The 11,024-nt window shown below is 35.6% G+C and overlaps 1 long non-coding RNA gene across 1 annotated transcript; it reads left to right on the forward strand.

Moving 5' to 3' along the window:
• The first annotated feature begins 504 nt into the window (after positions 1-504).
• On the forward strand, positions 505-8,399 carry LOC141444562 (uncharacterized). Its single transcript, XR_012453184.1, has 2 exons — positions 505-1,057; positions 1,570-8,399. It is a non-coding gene; the product is annotated as an uncharacterized lncRNA (long non-coding RNA).
• Positions 8,400-11,024: the final 2,625 nt, after the last annotated feature.

The following is an 11,024-nucleotide window of genomic DNA, read 5'->3' on the forward strand; positions in this document are numbered from 1 at the left end:
CCGCAAATCGGAATATTTGACGACTCTGACTTCTACTTAAAACGCCAATGGCGAATAGCACAAAGATTAGCTGACCAGTACTGGAGTCGATGGTGAGAGAAGTCTTACCTGACTTGCTGCCGCGCCAAAAATGGCACGAAGAACACCGTAACCTACAGGTCGGAGACTTAGTGCTCGTTGCCGATCCAAACGCTCCTCGTAATCATTGGGCGCGTGGACTAGTGCAGGAGGTGCGCCCCGGCAAGGACGGGCGCGTGAGGACGGCTCTTATAAAGACCAAGTCGAATGTGCTGGTGCGGCCCGCAGCCCGCCTTGTACGCTTACCGGTGTGAGTGCTGCCGACGCAGCACTGGGGGGGAGATTGTAAACAACAGGCGCTAGCGAAGTGACCCTCGGTGATTTACCTGAAAAAGAGCTTAATCCTATGTTAAAACTAGAGAAAATATATAGATACATATAATTAAACCGTACTTACCTTATATTAGTTTTTATAGTATTATAATAAACACGCATACAAAAGCGAGCGCGAGAGACACCTGTAACTGTATAATTGTATATCTGTCTATGTCAACGCAAACTGTCATGATCCGCGCCCCACCAGAGGGCAGTTGCAAATATACGAGCCGGACGGACGGACGGCGTGTTACCCTCGCGACCGTTTTTTCGCGAATCTTGTATTTTTACATTATTGTTTTCTTGTTTCCACATCTCCGCTGCACCTAATTTGCCATCTAAAGCTTACAACCATTGTCTTTATTTTTTTTCTCTCCGCAGCTAAACAGAAGCCGAAGCCAGACGCTGTGCCTCCGACCGACCTCAAACCCGTCGCCCAGCAGTGATAATAAAAATAAAAACAAAACTGTAAATAACATGTGCAACGCCTCACGGACTAGAGATATTATTAATGCATTTTTATAAAGTAATGAATTGAGTGCTAAAAGACACTGCGCGTCATTTTTAGTGTTTTTTTTTAAAGCGAGGGAGTGTAGTGTTGCCAGTTAAGTGATGTGGTTTGGAGCGGTCTGGTATTGCAGGCTGAATGGTGCAAGGAGCCTAGGTGAGTCGTGTTTTTTTTGCCACCAGTTTATAACTACATAGTGATTTTGGAGACGTAATAAACTAGTAAATTATATCATTAGTTGTCTGGAACAGATTGCTTTTTAGCGATAACACCGCCTATTGTTTACCTGATTTTTTTATATATGTAATGTCACTGTACTGCTTTTGGCGATCAATAAAGAACATTTGTATTGTATTGTATTGTATCACGGGACAATTGACAAATGTCTCGTACAATTTCTTATTTTTAAAAAGAGCGAAATACTGGCCGTAAAGGCTTGTAAATGCTTCTAAATTCAAATTCAATATTTAAATATCATTTTGTTTGTCATTTGTTTATTTTCAAATTTTAACCCAATCTTACCGTCGATTCGTGTGTGGTTAAGTAATTTTTTTGATTTGTAGTTTATGGCAGTGCCTATTTTAATTTATGGTCAGAGGCAGGGGTAGTATGGAATTTTTGTATTGTTTTGCTTTATATAACTTATAATAGTGTTATGTTTGTTGCAGCTTGTTCAACGCATTGACAATAAGCAGCGCTACGTCGTATCCGGGGCAAACTACGGCTTTTTAGTGTAAGCGGTTAAGTCTAATATTCTAAAAAAAAAACATACATATATTATATTTTTGACATTGTACCATATTCGAGACGACCTTTAAATTTTTGCAGTCATCTTAGTTATATTCATTTTCCTAGCATGTAATTAATATATTATTAAAAAAAATTCGCTTGTGTAGGTAAGGTTTTTTTTCATGGCAACACTTCTGTTCCGTTTCCGTTGGCAGGTTTTGTTTTAGGTACTACGGATCTCGGATTTAGGTTCTTTATAGGGAACACATTGTAAAACCTGTACAGTTGTTGATATGTCGCTAATAGTCAAATTGATATTAGTTAAAAAAAAGATTAGTAGTTATGCGAATCGAAATTGTACGAAATGTAAAAATGTCAAGACTGGCTGCATGTTATATAGCGTGAAAAAAAGCTTTTATGTAGTCTCTGTTTTTGTGGATTTTCTAATGTATATTTGACTCTGTTTTTGCGGGCACTGAATTTTTAACGATTTTAAAACATGTTTTTGTTTGTATTGAGTCGCCGTCTTTCAGCTAACGGTTGCTACACAATGTTTGACTTTGCACGTTTGTTCTTTATAAAGTACATCATGTGTAAACTTTTTGCGCCTTTAAAATTTTCGACACTAATAATTTTGTATTTGACGACATTAAATAGCAACGACATTTCTTTATTTAAAATTACTTTCTTTTTTCTAAATTTCCTAAGTTTTCAGCAGTAACGTTGGTTCTTAGTGTCGGCTGTTGACTCAAACAAACGCTAGCTAAATTACACTATTTCCTACTACATATGTCGAATAAGAACATAAAAAGTCCCTTACATGTCTTGAAATCAATAGCGTACGAAATTTTATAGATGATTCATCTATAAACATTTCTTTAAAGACGATGTCATCTAAATACATGTAGTAACGAAACTAATACATCATTTAATTTATTTAAAAAAGGTGAACAAATACAATCATATAAAGGCCTACGCTATCTGTGTTGGGTGCACTGCTTGTCTTGGTGCACGCGACGCGCGCGCGCGCAGTTAGCGCTGCTCGTACTGTTGTTCAACAGGCGGCCACCCGCGCAGTGCAAGCGACAGCCAGCGTAGGCTCTGAGGACAGTTCAGCAGATCGAATGAATTCTGTCGTCTCTGATTGGCTAAGATTGGCAAGATCCGTTCGATTGGCTGCTTTGAACATCACAATATGGTTTGGTTTATTTAAGTCTTTCTTTAACATTAAAAGCTTAAATACTGTGTAACGCAGGAATAGTTGTCTATGAGTCGTTATCATCTCGGCCTATGTACGTCCCACTGTCACTCTCAGAATGCGAGGGCTTGACTTGGGCCTTGTTTAAGTGTGAGTAAAAAAAAAAAGTCTGATATTGTTTCTTTCAACAGTGGAAATTGATTTGTTTCGATGGTCTTAAGTATGTCTGTAGTAGGAATAGTATGATATAGTTTTTTTTTTTTAATATAAAATCCGTTAGATTCAGGGTCTGCCCAATACTGCCACTTTAATTTAAATGACACAATAGAGCACACATTTTCGTTTAGACATAGATATAATATGAAATAGCATCGACTACGTAAATGGTATGCGTATGTATATAATAATAAAAAGAACTGTTAAATATTTTAATCGTGCTATTTTTTATTATAAATCAAATGAAATGCCGATACGACGTTAAAAAGTTCATGTTGTATGGCGTTTGTTCTAGATGTTAAATATCGACTACTGACTTGATAGTTTTTAAGCGAACATAGTAATATATAAGCCTGATATTTATTTAGCTTGTTAAACCCGATTTGCTGCAATTTGGGTCAAATACACTGTTTGAAATTAATATATCTGTTATCTATCTTGCATTTCTCATCTTCTTCTAATTAATTTAGTGTAAAAGAGATGCAAAATATACAGAGTAACCGACTAATAAAGTTCTCTTAAAACATCGAAAGGAAAGATGACATTGTCAAGAAAAAAATTGTAATTCTAGCCGCTTAATATACCCAAAGCTGGAAGATATATATAGTTTACTATGGTTGAACATACCTATTGTTTTCCCAAGCTGGGCACATACCCAACCGCTTGCATCTGCCGTATCTGTATTCTTAATTGACAATCTGTCAATTTTCGTATGCGACAGACCAATGCCAAGTTATGTTTGCATTAAAAACATTTGTCAGTAGTAGATAGTTATGTCTTGGATATGGGATTTTTGTATTTTAATGGAAATTAACTTGCTCAATGATCACTGACGGAGGGAAAATGACGCTTCGGGAAAAGCGTGAGGTCCGTGTTGAAATAAAAAAAGAATAATTCTTTGTTCTTGTTCAATAAATAGTTTATATTTTTTTACGTTCTACTCAAACTAACTAGAAAATTAATATACACGAAAATTGAAATGTACAGCTGAGTACATAGATGTGTATATATTTTTGCACCTTATTTCACTGGTGATGAAATGTATGAATGTCTTTGTTGTCGACTGTGCCAAGTCATTTAGTATTAATTGTAGTTTTTGCAGAAGAAACGCGATTTTATAACATAAAAAAAATACAAACATTGGAACATAGAACCTCCTCCTTTTTTGAAGTCGGTTAAAAATGACAGTTTTTTGCTACTCTTATTTTTCTTTTCTCGTTTCCTTAGTCTTTGGTGTTAAATTTTCCTTTTTCAAAAAAAGGTGTCACTTTTTTGTTTTTTTTTCAACACGGACTGCACTCTCGTGTCCCATATGCTTAAAAAAACCTGTATAGAGCATTAATAAATTCTGGTGTGTGCGATCGTATTTTTTTTTTTCATAGTTTGTAAGTGTGTTTTCTTTTAAAGTGTGTTGAAGCAACGTAAGATTATTTGAACTGGTTACACTGTGTTTGACAGCTGTCAGAAATTTGACCTTTCTTTTTGATATCAATAAAAAAATCTGTATATTTTCGGGATGTTGTTTTTGTAAATTGGGTTTGAATTTTGAAAATATACTGAGCGGCAAAAAACCTGGCCCTCAAATGTATGCAGTATCGGTAATTTTGTATGAAAGCAACAACAAAAGAGTTTTGTTTGTGCCGCTGAGTATATTTTTAGGTACCTGCCTACTCTAAACTTGCAACATGTTTTTGCCAAATCAGTGTTGCCATTTTAGATATTGAAATTTTAGTTAATCGCGGTTGTATGAGCTTTAATAATTTTACGTTGCGGGGTGCGTAAGTCTTTGATATGGCAATACTAATTTACCCGTGTGACGGGGTGTACATTGTTCTTTATTTCAACTGGCAACTTTGCGCACCGTTCGAGACTTTGTTTTAATCTGGGATTATGAGAATAAATTTTGATGTGGCAACATTGTTTGTATAATGAAAACGAATGCTTGGACATACATAAATAAGTGATGAATGCAATGAAATAATGTAAATTGTAAGTATCATATGTTTATGTGGTGTTTATAAGAGATTTATTCTTATATTCACGGATGTATGAACAGGTTAAGAAACATACTTATTCGTACTATATAGTCTTACGTCGTTTGGGAGGGCTTGGATCGCTTCATCTTTTTAAATAGTTCCTATGATATTTTAATAATTAAAATTAAATCCACTGACACAGGAATCGTAGCAGCATAAAGCCTTAAATATCAAAAATTAGTAAATTCTAATGCTCCAGTGTATTTGTTTAGCAATAATACGAATAATTAGATTATTTGCACTGTAGTTTATTTTTTATAGCGATTTCTGTGTCCTTCCGCTGCCGGTGGTATCATAATCTAATACTCTAAATACTACACTGTACGTAAATGTTTACTACTTGCTTACATTAAACACAATCATATTTTGATAACACATTAACACAGGCGCAGTGAAAATGAGTTCGATTCCCTTGGAAATTTTTGCAGAATAGCGATTCCGTTTTGAAAGCTCTCGATAGTAAACTGTGTAATCAGCATTTGGTGTAGTTTGTTAACCTCGTAAGGCCCAACGTTCTAAGGACATTCGTCAAAGCTAACGTCAAACTTCTCTAATTGACATTAAGTTTCAAAATCTAATGATCAAAATTTGACGTGGGCCTAACGCGAGGTTTAAATGAATTGCTAAATGTAGCAACAATTGACTTATTTGGATGCTCTTTAAATTGTGATATGCCTTGCCGTTTCAAAATACATTGATTTTGTTTACTGTTAGATGCTATACGCTGATTGGGTTTAAAAACTCGTGTTAAAATAATAATCAGACAATAATGTCACTGAGCGAAGATATTATCAAACTTCTAGTAGACACTTGAGACTAACTACAATAGACTTTCAATTGAAGCAGCTTTAGGACCTTGTCGTACTCGCCGGCAGCGTTGTCCCCTACCGTCCCCTAGCCGGATGTAATTTAGGTTAGTATTGTGTTTGACCAAGTAAATATATGACTAAGAAGCGGTCGCTAGCTGGTGAAAGGTTTATTGAGCGAGGTGTCTTACTTATTTCTGGGGTGCGTCAAATGTTATTAAAAAAACTCAATGTTAGTCAAAATAATATATAGTCGAAACCTGGCCCAAAATTCGAACTTCGTATCTTGCCGTTCCGCTGACGCTTATATTATTTAATACGAGAGTGATAGGGACGGTACGATACGAACTTCGAGTTTTGTAGTATCAGAATACGAGTAGAAGATTGGATAATAAAGTTTTAAAGTCATGTTGGAACTGAATTCATATAAGAGAAATGATTTTTTTACTAATTTTGTGAATTATTTGGTTGATGGAATTGTAAATTATCAGTAGAATGAAATATAGTGCATTTAATTTTATTAAAATTTGGAGGGTATTTTCAAAGCGTTATTTTTATAAAATTAATGACTTGCGTTTATATATTTACGTTAAAAATTATGGTGCAATCTTTAATTTTATAAAATGTCGCGAAATATTCATTGGTTCTTTGAAAAGTGTTTACTTTAAAATGTGACCGTTTTTTCAGTTTGTTGAATATCTCAGAGCCTCCGCTAGCTGAAGCTTGCACTGCGCGGGTGGCCGCCTGTTGAACAACAGTACGAGCAGCGCTAACTGCGCGCGACGCGTGCATACGATGTTACCTGCACCAAGACAAGCAGTGCACCCAACACAGATAGCGGGGGCCCTTAAAATCTGAGTTTAATAGCATTTTGATTCATTCCCAGACTAAGCCTCGTTCAGTGCCTTATGAAAAAAACTTAAGTCTTATGATGACATGTAATTGTTAAGTTGTTTTTAGTTATTGTTGCTATTTTCTTTTCTTAAGTAAGCCAAAGGAGACGATGTATGTAAAAGTGCTGATTAAGAATAAACCTAGGTATAATGTATAAATGAAAAATATACAAAAAAAAATATCTTGCTATATGGTTAAGTGATAATGTACATTGATGTTTTAGACGCGAATATTTTTCAGTGACTAACTTGTCGGTATTTTTATTTCGTTCGTGCAAAAAAAAAACTTTGTTAGTCCGAGGGCCCGGTGCGGTACTCGTGAAGTCGTCTGTTTTTTTTTGATCCGGTCGATCTTTAATCAATTTTGGTAATGACGCCTTGTGAAGTATTGTAATTGATTTCTATATTTCATTTTGTTACTTCAATTGCTGACGAGGATCGTCGCGAAATGTGCTGTCAAGGACAAATATCTATATGGCCATAGCCTGGAATATATTTATGCCATAAATATGTATAAATATTTTTGACGTCTTGGTAAAGTACATGTATTTATGACCTTGACTGTACTTTTGAATACTGAGTCATGAATTGACAGCTACAAAATGCAATTAGTTCAGTTCCTACTTCCATGGCATGACTAAAGTATCATGTATAAAAAGGTGTATTTCCAGTATTACAACTAATTGGTAGTTATTTTATTACTGTTGCCATTTAGTAGGAATATTTGGATTTTACTATAAAAAAGAGACCCTAGCCCAACATACCTACCACGAGTTATAGTGGACTCGCATTCCCATTGAACGCTTAAGGTGTACAGTTTAATGAATGACTGAGTCTTTTAGACTAGTTACTTTACTATCCCGTTTGTTACTTGAAATCGATCCCATCAAAATAAATTGTTCTTTAGTATTTTTTTTTGGCGCAGCAAGTGTCTCGTACGCCTTTACGTGAACGTCTTATTTTAGGGTCTCCCCAAACCTATCGACATGGAATTGGTTATAGCCGATCAAAAAACTCTTTATGTCGTCGCAATAAGATCGAAAAAGACATAGATCGGCTCGGCCGACGCGAAACGACGTTTACCGACGGGAAGACATCATTTTCGTTCTTATTGCGTGGACATAAAGCGGTTTTTGGACAGCTTAAGCCGATTCCGCGTCGATAGATGTGGGGAGACCCTTATTGTGGGCATATCGGGAGCGTCCCTAACGGCGATATCGGCAGACTCTCCTCATAGTTTGACGTTAAATCGAACGCGTTTGAGAAGTTTGCAGCGCCTAAAAACTTGCACTAATGTTCAGACGACGTTACGAGCCGAACGTTCGGCCCCCGCACTAAATTTGGTTGTAATATAGCGTAGTGTCCTAAAAAGTAGTCAGTATGATAATATTTGATAAACAATTAAGAACATGTTTTTTTAAGCTTGCTAGTGTCGTCGCGGCAGACATAGTGAAAAAAAATGGTGTAATTTTTGTTCATTTTCACAACGATTCGGTAGTTTGTTTTTTTTTAATTTCCATTCTGCATCGCTGTCGCCGCCGGCGCTCCATATGGCTGTAAGTTATATACATTATATACATATTATTATTATATTGATAAAATAAATTAATAATAAAAGCAGTGGTTATTTTATTTTTGTTTCCTTTTTGAGTACCCTAGCTAGTATCGTAGTAAATCTCGTGTTTTGTTTTTGTGACTAAATTGCAAGTCAGATGTCGCATCATACGTTGAGAAATGAATGTAGGTGGACTAAGTAGTTGCAATTTGTCTGGAAGCGAAAAATAAAGTTAGGCAAACGACACGAGCATGGGAAGCAATCGCCGCCATCCATAGGGGTATCACAGGTGCGTTGCCGGCGTTGAGACACTGCTAAACTAAGATAGCTAAGCAAGTTTTGTGATCAACTTACAAAAAGCTTTAAGGGACAGGATTGTTCAAAAAGCATGTTTTTATGACACAAATGCAAGTAGTTGCGCAACATCACGTAAAATTGCGTTTGTACCATGTTATTTTATAACTTAAAATGTAGGTTTGAAACTCTTTAAATGGGTCCCGCTGACAAACAGCGTTGCGGCTTGCCGTAACGTTATGCTGCCGAGTGCTATCTGACACACGTAGAAATAGTCTTATCAGAAATCAGAATGGAAATGGGAGAATTGAAATAGGACGATGATCAAAAATGGAGTTAGTATTCGACGTTTCTATAAGATAAATATTAGGCACTTGTCCCACCGCCGACGATGAGCGAGAAGCGAGTAAGTAACTAGAAACGAGTCTGGGCGGCCGCTGAGCTAGTTTTGTAGCTTAGCGAGTTTAAGAGCTCTTGTCGCTGCGACAAAAGATGTAAGAGCGAGTTCTCGCCAGCAGTGCGAACAGACAGCGATCAACTATTAATATTAGCTCTTTTACTCACACATCTTAATTTTTTCTTCGTTTCTAGAGCGAGAAAATAGTCGATAGCCAATCAATCGTTTCCTCGCAGGCGGTGAGACAACTACGGGAAAAAGAAAACTGTATTTAAGTATATCTTTTGTCCAAGGTATTTGCGCCCACAGGCAACATGTGCGTGCACGTAAGGTAAAATACGATTGCTCGTCACCGTCCCAATTGTTGGCATCTTTTGGTGTCGTCTATTGGGTCTAAGGTGTCGAGCACTCGTACGTTTACCTTACTGTCAATCAAAATTGAATTGCCACAAATGTAAAGCTGCTTGTTCATATTCGCACGATTACGATCAATAATGAAAATGCTTACAAAGAAAAAGAAAAAATAGCAGAACAGGAATTTAAAACCATTCCTCTTCGATATCCGTTCTATTTATCTAGTAATAAATGATAGGCCAGGCATGCTAAAATAAACTGTATTGCATGGATTCACAGTTAGAAAAATAACTCAGTCAGTCATACTCATACACAAAGATGTACGTAAGTACTTATTGTAATGGTCATACATAAAGTAGATTTAAATTCAAACAAAGGAAGATTGATTTGTACACTGTCGTTATTTTTTAATTTGCTTCATATAGGTAAATTATTTACGAGCTGGCAGTTTATCTTTAATTTATTTATAAGAACAAGATAAGAAAGAACATATTGTTTTTTTAGAAAAATATGGCTATGTCCATTGCAGGACAATTTTGCCAGTGTCTAGTAGGTTTTGCCGTTGTACGGTAAAAAAAATCTAGAAAACGAAATATATGAGAGGTAATGGTGGATGAACGATGACAGCACGCACGACTCATATAATACGTATTTACAAATAAATAAATAATATAATGAAGTGTCATTTCATTGTCAATTTTGTGATTTTTGTGATTGTCAACCATGACGTCAGACTTGACATTGACTGACTGGACATACTTATCGGAGACATCTACAATTTCTGTAATTATTTATCATGTTTAAAAATGAAATCTTCTGCACTCAAAATTCGTCAAAATAACAGCGATAAAGCGATTGTGTAATTAATAACAAGTAATTCAACTGCATTTGACTGTGAAACCGGAAAGTTACGTAATTTTTATTGTCTATGAACATATAAACAGGAAAATTTTAAATATCAATTCTAGATAATTGTAGAACTTATCAATAGATGCCAGTTTTAGTACCTACCGTTAGTTTGTAATTAATAGTAATGAGCATTTTCGTAAATATCTTAACTCTAGAAATAAGTACCATGGGCTTTGGCAAAGATTCAAGAAAGTTGACGCCGTATTGTCTATGATACATTTTTGACCTAGCAACAGTTATTGTCACGAGGCCGAAAATATTATTCGATTTTTAATCGATTGAGTATAAATAAAAGTACTGAATTTGGACAGTGTTTCTTATTTAATTTACGCCGATTGGGGTTGAAACTGTAGACCCTAGGGATTGAGCATTGAGGAGCATGTTTATTCAAGATAGAAAAACTGTCTGCCTCCTGGAAACTATGTCTTTGGGTGATGTTTTTAAACTGTAAATTTTGATTTTCAGATTTAGTCTATTTTTCTTATCATTTAAAGTCGGAAACAATTTCATTTTCAATTTTGGTATGTTTTAGTGAATACTGCATGAATTTGTAAGGGTTAAAACTTCCTTAAGCCACAATGGAATTAGTTTCTATAATTTATTTTATAAATATTTTTTTAATATTATATGTATAGGTATATAATCTGAAACACTACGCTGCACTCACTCAAAAACACGCATTACTAATGTAGGTGCCAAACCCAGTTGAAGTGGAATTAAGCAGCCGTCAGCGTAT

Source organism: Choristoneura fumiferana, chromosome 30 (genome assembly GCF_025370935.1).
Source record: "Choristoneura fumiferana chromosome 30, NRCan_CFum_1, whole genome shotgun sequence".
In the NCBI taxonomy this organism is placed as follows: domain Eukaryota; kingdom Metazoa; phylum Arthropoda; class Insecta; order Lepidoptera; family Tortricidae; genus Choristoneura; species Choristoneura fumiferana.